The sequence below is a fragment of the Galeopterus variegatus genome, unplaced genomic scaffold (genome assembly GCF_000696425.1).
Source record: "Galeopterus variegatus unplaced genomic scaffold, G_variegatus-3.0.2 Scaffold9572, whole genome shotgun sequence".
NCBI classification, from domain to species: domain Eukaryota; kingdom Metazoa; phylum Chordata; class Mammalia; order Dermoptera; family Cynocephalidae; genus Galeopterus; species Galeopterus variegatus.
In genome coordinates, this window is record NW_007735683.1 from 50,667 (window position 1) to 65,715 (window position 15,049).

A 15,049-nucleotide genomic window follows, 5' to 3' on the forward strand; every position below is an offset into this window, starting at 1 on the left:
AACATGTCCTTCAAAAAAGCGAAATACCCTTGTGTACTCTTACAAAAGGAAAATTTCTCCTGCCTCAAGATGACTGCTTCAACTTGAGAAAAATATATGACATTTTACATCAGAGAAATTAAAACAATGAGAACATCCTACCCCATTAGCATGATTGGTCAGATCAGAAACATGGCACAAAATAATCTTGTGGTTAATTTACAGTCACTAAAAACACCAGAAAGAAAAATTAGTCTGTCCACCTAGAAGAAAAATTCTTCAGAATATTTTTTACCAAAAGCCTATCTCAGGACTCTTGAGCCTTTCCTCAAAGATCATATTTTTTTTAAAATGTACGCATTTTACAGAGCTATATATAAAGATCTATGTTTAAGAAACATTAGCTCTGTCACAGAAATGGTACAGAAAAGTAAACAAATGGGAAAAATAAATCAAGTGACTTTTTTTCTTTTTAAACAAATATGTAATACTACCCATTTTTTACTTTTATAAGAGGAGGAACTTTTCTTTCTTCTACTACTTTACAAAAATAAATGATCTAAGGCATTTTACATAATATTTTATACAGAACTAAAACTGTAAGAGTCATCAAATTTTCAAAAGCAGAATACAGAATATAGAACTCCACAATTATGTCTACTAATAAAAATAATCATTTAAACTCTATCTTGTGATCAGTCAGATGAAAAGGGGAAGAGAGGGGGTAGAAAATTAGAAAAAAGAAAAGGAAGAAACAGAATAATAAAGACATAAACTCAATTAAGGCAGAGACATCAAGAGCAAGACAGAGATACATCCATGCAGGCGTGGAGCATGGGACTGATGCCATATAGGGAGAGAGACAGGCTCACACCCATCAGAAATACGTGTGCCCTGAACACCAGCACAGCTGAACAAACATCTGGACAACTATTAATAATTAAATCCCTTTTTAAATCCCAATTGTAGACATAAGTGATGAATTTCCTTTTTGTTATATTTTTCATAGAATAAAATACAAATAAAGAAAAAAATTTTATTAAAATCTACCTACCTACAGTAAACCTTTGAAATCTCAGGGACTGATTAGTGATCTCTTTTACTTAAAAGGTTGATTAACAAGTAGTAGATGTTAAAGACATGCAGTCGGGCCGGCCCAGTGGTGCACTGGAGAGTGCGCCGCTTGAGAGCGCGGCGGCGCTCCTGCCTAGGGTTCGGATCCCATGTGGAGACCGGTTCCCGCTCACTGGCTGAGCGTGGTGCGGGCGCAACACCGAGGGTTGCGATCCCGTTGCCGGTCCCCGGTACGGGCGCGACACCGAGGGTTGCGATCCCGTTACCGGTCAGTAAAAAAAGACATGCAGTCACTAAAGTGAGACTTTCCCCCATATCAAAACCAAAAAGACAGAAAAATAACAGAAAAAAGAGAAAAGGAATGCCTTTTTGTGGTGTGAGACAATGTTACTAAATGTCATGTCTTCAAACTACACAAAATTATCTAACATACAGCCTGGGGAAGTAATCCACAGTAATAAATCATGCTTTTAATTCCTGATTGTGACCTAAAAGATTAACCTTCTCATCCAGCCGATTCTTAATGACTCCTAGAGTTTTCTAGCCACTAGTCTGAGATTAAGAACATCACTAATTGACAAACCCTTTAAAAAGAATAGGCCATTGAAACAGAGGCCATTCTCTCAAATTCATTCTATGAGGCCAGCATCACCTTGATACCAAAACCAGACAAAGATACAAAAAAAATAAAGAAAACTACAGGCCAATATCTTTGATGAATATAGATGCAAAAATTCTCAATAAAATATCAGCTAATAGAATACAGCAACACAAACATAAAATTATACACCATGATCAAGTGGGATTCATCCCAGGGATGCAAGGTTGGTTCAACATATGCAACTCAATAAATGTGATACATCTCATCAACAAAATCAAAGGCAAAAACCATATGATCATCTCTATAGATGCTGAAAAAGCATTTGACAAAATTCAACATCTGTTCACGATAAATTAGGTATAGAAGGAAAGTATCTCAACATAATTAAAGCCATATATGATAAACCCACTGCCAATATCATCTTGAATGGGGAAAAGTTGAAAGCTTTTCCCTTAAGAACAGGGACAAGACAAAGATGCCCACTCTCACCACTCCTATTCAAAATAGCATTGGAAGTACTAGCCAGAGAAATTCAGGGAAGAGAAAAAAATAAAGGGCATCCACATTGGAAGAGATGAAGTCAAATTGTCCCTGTGTGCAGATGATATGATACTATATACAGAACAGCATAAAGACTCTACAAACTCTTAGAGTTGATAAGGAATTTCAGAAAAGTTGCATGATACAAAGTCAACACACAAAAATCAGTAGCATTTTTATACTCCAACAATGAACCAACAGAAAATGAAATCAAGAACGCTGGCCCATTTAAAGTAGTCACCAAAAAAATAAAATATCTAGGAATAAAGTTAAGCAAGGATGTGAAAAATCTCTACAGTGAAAACTACAAGTCACTGTTGAGAGAAATTCAAGAGGACACAAAAAGATGGTAAGATATCCCATTCTCTTGGACAGGAAGAATTAACATTGTGAAAATGTCCATACTGCTCAAAGTAATCTACAGATTCAATGCAATCCCCATCAAAATTCCAATGACATTCTTCTCAGAAATGGAAAAAACAATTCAAACATTCATATGGAATAACAAAAGACCAAAACAATTCTGAGCAAAAAAAAAAATAAAGTGGGAGGCATTGTTATCAGACTTTAAACTATAAGAAGCACAAGCCACTGCCCCTCTGTTGTCACTTGTCTAGCAAGTCCTGGGCTCCATTATTCTGCAGACAGACTGCCATGTCTCCAGTCCTTCCCTAAGAGGCAGATTGAAAAATCATGATATCTACCACAGGCAATAATTTAGGGACTAAAAGGGCTTTCTCCATATTTTCTGGTGCTATATAAAAATCTTTGACAACTAACATGACTTCTGCTTACAGATTTTAGTTAGGGAGGAAATAAATGTTAATTGTTTTATATAGAATACTAAGTAGTTGGATCAAACAAATGCCTGAAAAAACAAAACCAGTGCCATTTCTGACCACCAAATATCACTGCCCCTTTAAATATTATTACTCCCACCATCTAATCTCATTCTGTGACAACTTCCCTGAATATACTTACCCAATTAAATGAAAACGACGCAAAATGAAAGGCCAACCCCTGAGACTGTTCTACCCATGGTAAGGAGCTTCATTATGTCCAGTGTTTCCATGGCAACATCGACTGGTGTCTTGGGATGGCACATGAGAGCTTGTGCGGTACAAAGCTATAGTACACAAAACAGCATGGCACTGGCATAAAAACAGACACACAAACAAAGGGAACAGAATAGAGAACCCAGAAATCAACCCACACATCTACAGCCATCTGATCTTTGACAAAGGCATCAAGAACACACACTTAGGAAGAGACTGTCTCTTCAGTAAGTGGTGCTGGGAAAACTGGACATCCATATGCAGAAGAATGGAAACTAGACCCATACCTCTCACCATATACCGAAATCAACTCAAAATAGATTAAAGAATTAAATATACATCCTTAAACAATATAATCTCTAAAAGAAAACATAGGGGAAACACTTCAGGAAGTAGGACTGGGCATAGACTTTATGAATACAACCCCAGAAGCACAGGCAACCAAAGGAAAAATGAACAAGTGATATTATATCAAACTAAAAAGCTTCTGCACAGCAAAAGAAACAATTAACAGAGCAAAAAGACAACCAACAGAGTGGGAGAAAATATTTTCAAAATATACATCTGACAAAGAATTAATATCCAGAATATACAAGGAACTCAAACAGCTTAACAGCAAAAAACAAAAACAAAAAAACAAGTAACCAAATTTAAAAATGGGCAAAGGAGATGAGGAGGCATTTCTCAAAGGAAGATACACAAATGGCCAACAGACACATGAAAAAAAATACTCAACATCACTCAGCATTCAGGAAAAACAAATCAAAACCACTTTCAGATATAATCTCACTCCAGTTAGGATGGCTAATATCTAAAAGACTGAGAATAATAAATGCTTGTGAGCTTGTGGAGAAAAAGGAACCCTCCTACACTGCTGGTGGGACTGCAAAAGGGTGCATCCTTTATGGAAAATGATATGGAGGTTCCTCAGACAATTACAGATAGATCTACCATATGACTGAGCTATCCCACTGCTGTGTATATACCCAAAAGAATGGAAATCATCATGTCGAAGGGACACCTGCACTCCCATGTTTATTGCAGCACCAAAAGTTGGAACGAGCCTGAATGTCCATCATCAGATGAGTGGATATGGAAAATGTGGTATATCTACACAATGGAATACTACTCTGCTATAAAAAAGAATGAAATACTGCCATTTGCAGCAACATGGATGGACTTAGAGAAAATTATATTAAGTGAAATAAGCCAGGCACAGAAAGAAATACCGCATATTCTCACCTATATGTGGGAGCTAATAAAAACAAATAAATAAATATATGAACAAATAAATGGGGAGATGACAAAAAAGACACAACAATCACAATAATTCCTTGAGCTTGTTAAGATAAGTGAACAGATATGATGTGGATGGGGAGGGAGGGGGGAGAGGGAAGGAGGAAAGGAGGAATTGGTAAAGGGACAGAAAAATCAACTACATTGTATATTGATAAATTAAAAAATAAAAAATAAATTACTTTAGAAAAAAAGCATAAGCCAATCAGGGAGCACAAACATATGTTGAAAACATAAACTGACATTTAAAAGTATACCATGGCACTGATATAAAAGGGGATACTGAACAAAAGAACTCTCCATTGGTGCAATTCAAGGTATTTGACAGAAATGTTGGGAGATTTCTTTAAGTCTCTGAAATCATGTCCCATATACCATGATAATAGCAGTAGTAGGATAGACAGGTGAAAGATGGATACGTACATACATAGCATAGAGAGATGGTAGACAGAAAGATAAAGACAGAGACATAAAGACAGATGACAGATGGATTGATATAGAAAGACAGAGCAGAGAGATGGTAGGTAGAGAGAGAGAAAGATACATAGATGAATGGATGGTAGATGATAGATATAGTCTTTTCTACATGTCAGCTAAGTGTTAAGCATTTTATTTTTATTGTCCTATTTAATCTTAACTGTAGACACTTGGTTTATAAATTTCATTTGTGTCTTCAAAACTGCACACCAGTTTTGGTTTGGTGCTCTGTCTGAGTCTTTTCCACTCTATAAAATCCATTGCTACTTGGGACTTCTCCACCCAAATCTAATTTCCCACCGCTCTACACTTTTACACTCGCAGATGAACGAAGCTCATCCTTCATAGAACAAATGAAACCTGCCGTGAGGACCTCTTCAATCATCCACCACAAACTATGACATTACATAGCCCTCATGATCTCCTCCCGTTCTTGTACCTCACCCTTTAGACAACATTCTAACATGATGAAAATTCTCAAATGAGAAAGAGAAATCTCCGTTTTGTATCATCTTCTACTCACTTGACCCAATATGGCACATTGCCTTAAAATAAAAAACAGCATTAACTGGTGATAATAGAGCCACCCTTGGGTTGCAGGTGGGTGTAGCTCTAGGTAGGGGCCACGAGGAGGTCTCTACTACACCAAGTCCAATAAAGTGGAGAAACTGCTGACTGCCATGAAGGCCGTGTTGGGAAGAATTCTGAGACCATATCTATGTCCAGTGGAAAAGGGTCCTGTGAGGCTTTCGCAGCATATGTCACAGATGGAGGAGGAGGGAATTGGTCACACGATTGCTACTTACTTGCCTGTTCTAAACCAGTGCTTCATTATTAACTACAATACTTGGTTGTGTGCCTTTCGTTAAGCAAACAGCTGGAAGATAGTAAATACAATACATATTTATTAATTAACTTAATTACTGATTGATTGACTAAATAAATGAATACTATGGTATAAAAGAGATGTTTCTATTTTAAGAATACTAACAATTATGTTGTTGCTGTTGTTATTGTTATTTTCATCTTCAATGTGTTTTCAATATTACCAAATGTCATTTTGGCATACTCTGAGATGATCATCTGAATTTTATAGTTGTATATTTTAATGATGCATTATAATCATACTAACTCAGTCTTATATTTCTTATTCTTCCTCAATCATATTGAACTATTGTTTTACTCCTCATGATTTGACTGATAAGCACGTTTTAAAAAATTTTATTTCCTTCAAAAAATGGCATTGCAGTATAATTTTATTGGAGCTGTCTTAAGTATTTTTATTTTTTTTTAACTAGGGGTACACTAGTTTCAACTAATAAATTGAACAGGTTTTCATATTTTAGGCATTTCATAATATAATATATTCTTCACAATTTGAAAAAGTTTGCCTATTTAGAGCCCAGAGACTATTTAAAAGCAATGCTTTGATTATTTCAAATATAGGCTCGATTTTGATACTTTTTTCTTGATCTTAAGCCCAATTAAAATTAATAAGAATTTCAAAATCATTTTCTTAAAAATATAAATAGTAATTTCTTAGAAATACATTCTTTTTATTTTTTGTGACTTTCAGGTCTTAGATGTATTAATCAGTTATTCTTGTTTTTCAGCTTTCTAATTTATATTTATTCTTTCCAATTTGAGTTAGGACTTATAAGTGAGAAATAATAAATGTCAGCCTGTGAGATTTGTGTTTGTTTACGATGATAACCTTGCCTATCCTGACTGATACGATTTGCAAATACTATTTGAAAAAACTAAGTCCTATTTCTTAAGGTAGGTGGTCAGTAGATGAGTACATTAGTACTGGTTTTGTTCATTAAAATTGAGGACTCAAGTCTCTCTTTAATTCTATAACTCTTCCACTGCTAACCCTTCAAGTTAAGTGTCTCTCACATTCCTGTTTCCTATCTCTTGGAACTTCCATAAGTATTTGCCATTTTCAGTCTTTTCTCCACGTCTCTTAAACTCTCTTATTATTTATTCTTTTCACCTGTCTGTACTACATGCTGAGTGTTTTCTTCAGATTTATCCTCCAGTTTGCTAATTCTTTATTTAACTATGTCAAATTTGCTATTTAACAGTTCTATTGAGATTTTAGTTTTAATTTTATATGTCATGTCTTGAAATTAAGTTTTCAAATGTCTGTATTTTTTTGTATTGTCCTTTTCTTTTAACATGGTTTCTATTCGTTCTTTTACTTATTTAATTATGTTAAAAGTACTTATATTACAGTCTCTCATATTATTTTAATATCCCTAGATTCCTTTTCTATTTTTTGTTTTATTGCTTTCCATTTATTCTCATGGCTGATTATTTTTTGGCTATTTATTTACTCAAATGGATTTTAATTCATAAGTGAAAGAATGAGAGAACTTCTTGGGAGTTTGCTTTGTTTTAACTGTGATTGTACATGCTGACTTGTAGAAGTATGCCTATGTGGGTGTTTTCACATGTGCTTTTTCCAGGATTTCAGGGGTTTCATGTGTCCCAGAGCTGTGTTTCATGCTAATTCATGACCTTGTCTTTCCAGAACCATGGTGACTGAGTAAATTCAAATTCCTCTCCTTCGTAATATGGCCTAGGATTAAGATTTCACAAAGCTTCATGGTTTATTCCAGCCTCAGTCCCTGACGTTTAGTCAAAAAAACAATCTTTCTGCTTTCTCTTTGCACATGGGAAGGGATTATCTAGTTCCTTTCATCCCTTGCAGAGATGCTCAGGCTTTTTTTAGGGAGCTCTGTTTCAAGCCTCTACCTACAATAGGCTGAAGGCCACGTCTTCTTGCCCCCTATGGGTATTAAAAACCAACTTCTAATCCATAGGACCAATGTCTGTGTTTGGTAATTTCTGGGCCAAGATAGCATTAGCTCCTGATTTCTCCTCAGCCTTTAGGTTTTTTTTTGTCTTTTTTGGCATGTTAAAAATTGCCCTTTCTTTTGATCTTATTTATGTTTAAAACCATTCTTTATATTTTTACTTTTTATTCAATAGTTCTAGGTATTGTTAGAAAAAAGGAGGCTTACTTTACTAAATTGATAATTTACCAAGAAATTCTCTTGGTGTCAAACTGTCACTGAAAAGAGGCTATTAGTCAAATGCCTTATAAAACACATCATCCTCTTTTTAAAGTTGCTTTTCTGTCACATTTTCTAATAATGGAGTAGGCAAAAAAAAAAAAGTTTTAACAATATATATAGTACAATAATATAGTATAATATAGTACATATTTTAATTGCATTTTAAGTATTACTTCAGGTAATTAAAAGTAGAAAAATAAGCTAATGTCTTCATTGACTATAGAAGCCATGTCAAAAAAAAATCTATTTTAGCTAAAAAAGGTTAAAAAGCACCATTTATTGTTAATGAGAAAATGAGTACATGGGCCAAACTATCCAAATGTTGCAAAGAACATCTGGCATTATGCAGAATGAAAGTAATTATTGACTTAATTCAATCTTTAAAAACATTCTAAACTGATTCAAACTAGCTTTTGTCTGCCTCAAGCTCATAAGTATTTGCAAAGAATATTTTAGAGCCATTTAAGAGAATTCTGTTGGTTTCCTATGTCTCAACCAATAAATAATGTGCTTAGGGAAGTGGAAACACAGACAGATCATGCAATTTGCCCAAAATCATAAAGTTAATTACTATAAACCCAGTAATGCACCCAGGTCATATTTTCAGTGTATTTTCCAATATTCTCCACTTCCTTCATATTGATTACGGATAAGTATGAGTATTCATTCACAAATTTCTTTATTATAATTTATAAACACTTTAAAGTGTTTTCTGTGTATTCTACAAATTTTGCATGGCAATGGTTATTATTGCTTCCTTCATACACTAAAACATGAAACCACATCACTTGTCTCCTCAGTTCTAGCCAACAAGTGAATAAGACGTGGATTCAAGGTCTCTTAGGATTTTTATTTGTTTCATGAGGTAACCGGCTGGCTCAATGGCACAAAGCACAGATTTTCAACAGTGACAACAGTACTATTTCTATTATGAGGTTAGGAGAAATTTTTTGGTAATCATAAAAATTAATATCAAAGTTCCTCAATGATTTCAATATAAAGAGTAGATTAGAGAGTGTACAAATGAGAGTACTCTCACAACCATTTGAAAATATATTTTCTGAGTGAAAGAAAACATTTAGTTACACATCGCCTACTATGAATTGTGCATAATTTAAAGCCAGTCCTACCTGTGTTTCCATTCTGGAGTATACTTTTCATGCAAATGTCTTGCTGCTATAAAATGAAATGGAAAGAATTACTATCTATAAAAAATGTTTTTCTTTAATTTTCCTGAATCAACACTACTCACAACTGGGGCTAAAGCAAATTTATTTAAACGTGGCATTCAGATGTGCACACACAGAGTATTCAGGTACTCCATTAAGCATTTGACATGCTTTAAATCACTTCATCTTCTCAGTAAACTGATGAGATATTTATTATGATTATTCTCATTTTAAGCATAAGAAATGTAAGACTAGGAAAGATGACAAAAGTCTACAGAATGAGAAGGAAGCGGAGAGAGTGCTGTGTTACCTTGCTTCTCACAATCTCCTTGTATGCTAAAGCCAAAGCAAAAAAAAAGACAAAAAGACAAAACAAACACTAGCAATGGTGAGTTTTGCATAATAGCTGCACATCTCACCTCAAAGATGTCCCCAGATAATCCCTGGAACCTGTGACTTTGTTACCTAATGAAAGAGACTGTGGATGTGATTAAGTGAAGGTTATTAACAGCACAAAATCACTGTGGATTATCCACGTGTGCCCAATGTAACCATAAGGGTCTTAAAAGTGAGGCAGAAGGCAGGAGAGTGAGAGGAGTGTGGGCAAGAAAACAGGTCCTCTCCCGAAGACTCCAGAAGGGGATACAGCCCTGATTTTAGTCCAGTGAGACCTATTTCAGACTCCTGACCTCTGTAAGATAATATATTTGTGTTGTCTTCAAGGCACCTAGTTTATGGTAATTCATTACAGCAGTCACAGGAAACTCATACAGTGGCATAAACTTTGGAATCATATAGTTTCAGATGAAAATCTGCATTCTTCACTCGCCAGCTGCATGCTCCTGGGGTAACTTAACACCAGTTCGCAAGATAATAACCTGGAAAGTGTAAATGTGCCCATGGCATAAAAAGAAAAGATGCAACTCAAACTATTGAATTCAGTTTGGATCATAAAGAACTATTTAAAAAGTAGCAACTCATGTATCAAAGCGTTGTCTTACAGATGAGAGATGTATGTTGCTTTTTGTGCAACTAACACAAATCAAATATGAAGTCTGACATTAGGTTAAAGCTATCACATCCATAAAATATAAGAGGTTAACAAAAAAAACATGACTTCCATTTGGGGACTTTTTTTTTAACTCAGTTTGTTTTATTTTGAGGTGAAAAAATTATAACTGAACGTGTACAGTATCATTCCCAAGTCTAGAGAAAAATGAGAAAGAGACATCAAAAAATATCATTCTTTCATTGCTTTTCTATTATGGCAGGCATCAGCGACCTGTTCTTAAAGGGTAGAAAGTAAATATTTTTGGCTTTTCAAGCTATACCATCTGTTGTAACTATTCAACATGCCACTACAGTGGGAAAGTGGCCAGAGACTACATGAAGGTACTTCAAAAAGTTCATGGAAAACGACCTGTTCTTAAAGGGTAGAAAGTAAATATTTTTGGCTTTTCAAGCTATACCATCTGTTGCAACTATTCAACACTGCCACTACAGTGGGAAAGTGGCCAGAGACTACATGAAGGTACTTCAAAAAGTTCATGGAAAGGTCTGTATTATCTTTTAATTCTATTTTAGCATAAACTTTATTTTAAATTTTTATTTATTTTAGCATATTCATTCTTACAAATCGCGATATTTCTTTATGCCCTTTGTCTGACATATCACTTCCCAAACCCCCTCCTTCCCTCTTCTCCATCTCTAGTATCCTTAGGTTTGTTCTCTCCTTCTGAAAGTTCAACATATTATTGTGGTCTTTTCTTTCTTTCTTTCCTTCATTCCTTCCTTTTTCGCTTCCTCCCTTTCTTCCTTCCTAGCAACCAGTTATGAGTGAGAACATGCAGTATTTCTGCTTCTTTGTCTGGCTTATTTCATTTAACATAATTTTCTCCAGACTCATCCATGTTGATGCAAATAGCAGCATTTCATTCTTTTTTATGGCTGAGTAGTATTCCATTGTGTATATATACCACATTTTCTTCACCCAGACATCCATCAGTGGACACTTAGGTTGGTTCCATATGTTTGGCTATTGCAAATATAGCTGCAAAGAACATGGGAGTCCAGACATTCTTCACAGACATAGAAAAAGCAATCCATACATCCAGATGGAACAACAAAAGACCCCAAATAGCCAAAGCAATCCTGAGCAAAAAATAAATTTAAAAAAAATGCCAGAGGCATAATACTACCCAACTTCAAATTATATAAGCTTTTTTAAAATGCAAAACCATATTCATTGTTTATAGCATGGCTACACAATTGTGATCTACAAACAAAAATTCTGATGAATTATATATCACATGATTCCCATCCAAAACCGTTTTTTGTTCTTACAAAGCTATTGTAACCAAAACAGCATGATACTGGCATAAAAACAGATACTTGGTCCAATGGAACAAAATAGAAAACCTGGGAATCAACCCACATACTTACAGCCAACTGATCTTTGACAAAGGCAGCAACAACATTCACTGGGGAAAAGACGGCCTCTTCAATAAACAGTGCCAGGAAAATTGGACATTTACGTGCAAAGAATGAAACTGGACCTGTACCTCTCACCATATACCAAAATCAACTCAAAATGGGTTAAAGACTTAAGTATAAGACCTGAAACCATAAAATTACTAAAGAAAAATATAAGTGAAACACTCCAGATAGTAGTACCGAGTAAAGACTTTACTAATAAGACCTCAAAAGCACAGGCAAGCAAAAATAAATAAATAAATAGGATTATATCAAACTAAAAATCTTCTGCACAGCAAAGGAAACAATCAACAGAGCAGAAAGACAACCTACAGAATAGGAGAAAATATTTGCAAACTATACATTTGGGGACTGTCCCAAACAAAGGGCACAGCGGTCATTCTATGTCTGCCTCACGTTACAAAGATGCAGCACCTCACCAACCCTGAGATATATGCACTGGGACAAGGAAAAGATATCTTTAGTGGGTAAGTCTATTTACCGAGGTAGGTTTACAGTGAAGCAAATGAAGTTAACTCTTCAGAGCTGAAGCCACCAGGGCCTCTCCCAAAGCCCTGGAAAGAGTCTGCAACATGTTCATATGGTCACATGTGTTTATAAATTGAGTGTATGTATAAGCTCAAGGCACTCCCAGACTTCACAGACATAATCAACAAAACAGCCCTCAAATGACTGAGGTGGGGCTTAAAAAATTCTAAATGATCTTCCTGGTTGCTCACACTTCAGAGATCATCAAATGCAGGAATGGAATTTAATTCACCTGTGCTGTCCCTTTCCCCACGTCCCAGTTTATAACAGTGACTTAATAAATGTCTGCAGAACTGATAGATCAGTGCATTCAATGGAACCAGAAAAGACAAGTCACTGTAGAAGGAAATTTAAAAAAAAAATACTGAATTAAAGAAATTAGAAAAAAAGGAATTAAAATTATGCGACAAAAGGAACAACCAAAAATTTTAAAGCGTGTATTTAATTTTTTTAAAAAAAGGTGAAATTGTGGAAGAAAGTATATTGAAGAATTAAAAAACATGATATAATTTGGTTTCAAAGGCTAGAACAAAATGCCACAGAATAACTTAAAAAACAGTAGAAGATACAAATTGAGAGGATATAAATTGGAAAACAGGCAACAAAGAACTATGCTATCTTTTTTGTTTAAGCAGAGAAGGAAAATAAAAAGAGCTTTGCAAAACTTTTAAAAAATCTATCACTGCCTAATGAGACCCATACTTAACTTCAATTTACTTTCAGGGCACTTGGCCCGCCACCCTTTAATTCACCAGCATAATGTCACTGGGTAATGGGACTGTCACAAGACAATTCCATAGCTACCCACTGCTCCTTTCTCGGTTTTCTAAGAAAAGATTATCTAAGATTATAGCTAATTTATGGCCCCCTATGCTTCTCTTGCTACAGGTGCTGACACTAATGGATCTCAGCTCCACTTGGCTGAGAAATAAATGGGTTCTATAGATTGGCGATAAACAGGATGCAACAGAGAAATCTGCTTCAACCTATTTGTTGCACTTTGTTCTTGAATATTTTAATGGATGTTTCTACGGTGACCTCCACATATCCTTCCTGTATGAACCCACATGTGTTAGGTCTGATACTAAACCAAAATATTTTATTAAGGATTTGGGCTAATAAATAAAAAGTTGATAACACATTTTCGTCTACTGCTGTCCTTAAAGTAATTAACTACCGGGGACTGTTCTTGTTTGCAAGTCCTTATGAAATAAGAAAAATAAGCTTGCCTGCTAAAAATTCCAATTTTAGTTCCTCAACTAGAAATAGGTTTCAAATAGTTTCAATGTCTGTATTCATGTTATAATATAAGAAAATTATACTTTTACTTTTAAAGGTTTTTGTAATTGTTAAGTTCCTTGTTCCCTATTTAGCTATATTAAAATGCAAATGATTTACATCATTTAAATTCCTAATCTAAGGCAACAGGAATTAAAATACCTCAAAACAAAAAAACAATATAAAACAAAAATCTTATGAAATCCAATCATTAATCTTTCTGCTTATTTAACAAATACTTACAAGAACCAGGCATTATTAGACACAAAGGTCAGAAAATTTATGGAAATAGGCTTCTTTCCTCCAGAGTGCTCACAGTTTAATGCGGAGGTTGAGCACATAAGTCACAATGCATTATAAGAAGTATTTTAATATAAATAAGTACAAAATGCTGCAAGATTACTGAGGAAAAATTAGCTCTGAGGGGTAACAATATTAGGAGGCTTTGACTTGGGTCTGGAAGACTGAATAGGACTTAGCCTGGTAGGAAAAGGAGAGGAATGTTTTCCAGGCGCTGGGAGTAGATGACACAGAGGCATAAAGGCCAAGAAGAACACGGCATTCTCAGGGAAAGGGGACAGGTGAATACCAACATAGCTAAAGCATAGGATGCCTGAACCTGGGTTGGAAATGTCAAGAAATATAGTTGAACATTTAGATTATGACCAGAGTCTGAAGAGATTTTTTCCCCAAGAACAACATTTTTCTTAACCTAATCAGAAAAAGAAAATCCCATGATGTTTTTAAACAGAGGAGTGGTATGCTCTAACTTGTACATTGCAATAAATCCAATGCCGTATGAAGGAAGCATATGTATGTATGCATTGCAGGAGGACGTGGAGAGGGCTGATGGAAACATCCAGGTGTAAGTGGGGAGAGACCTAAAATATAGACTTAATTAAGGTAAAGGCTTTTGTTTAAACAACTGTACTGGGGCTAAAATTGTAGGATAAACACATAATTCAGAATGAATGTTAAAGATTCTGTTTCTGGCTATGGTGTCACACAGAGAAGGAGACTAGTCTTCCCATTATAAACAGCCATAAAAGAGAACAAGATATATGAGCACACAGTTTTCAAACACTGAACAACAAGCAGTGTAAGACTAAGGAGCCAAGAGCTTTTGTCTGACTATTGCTAAGCTATGGCTAAGGCCTACTGCGAGGTTAATGTCTCGAATCCTGCTCACAGTGCCAATTGTCTAGCTCTTAATCCTGTTCATGACGCCAATTGTAAAGCTAGGTGACCACACTAGTTGTTGCGGCTCTCTTACCTGCCGATAATCCTGCACTGACTGGGCCGATGGTTGAGCTAGGGTTGGGTCTGGAGCTCCCAGACCCCTCAAGCCCATTCACAGACTGGGTCACAAACCCTTCACACGCCAGTCTGGGTCATCAGACCCCTCCATGCCAGGATGGGTCACCAGACCCCTTCATGCAGGTCTATAAGCTAGACAACCGGCCACACAGTCCTTGG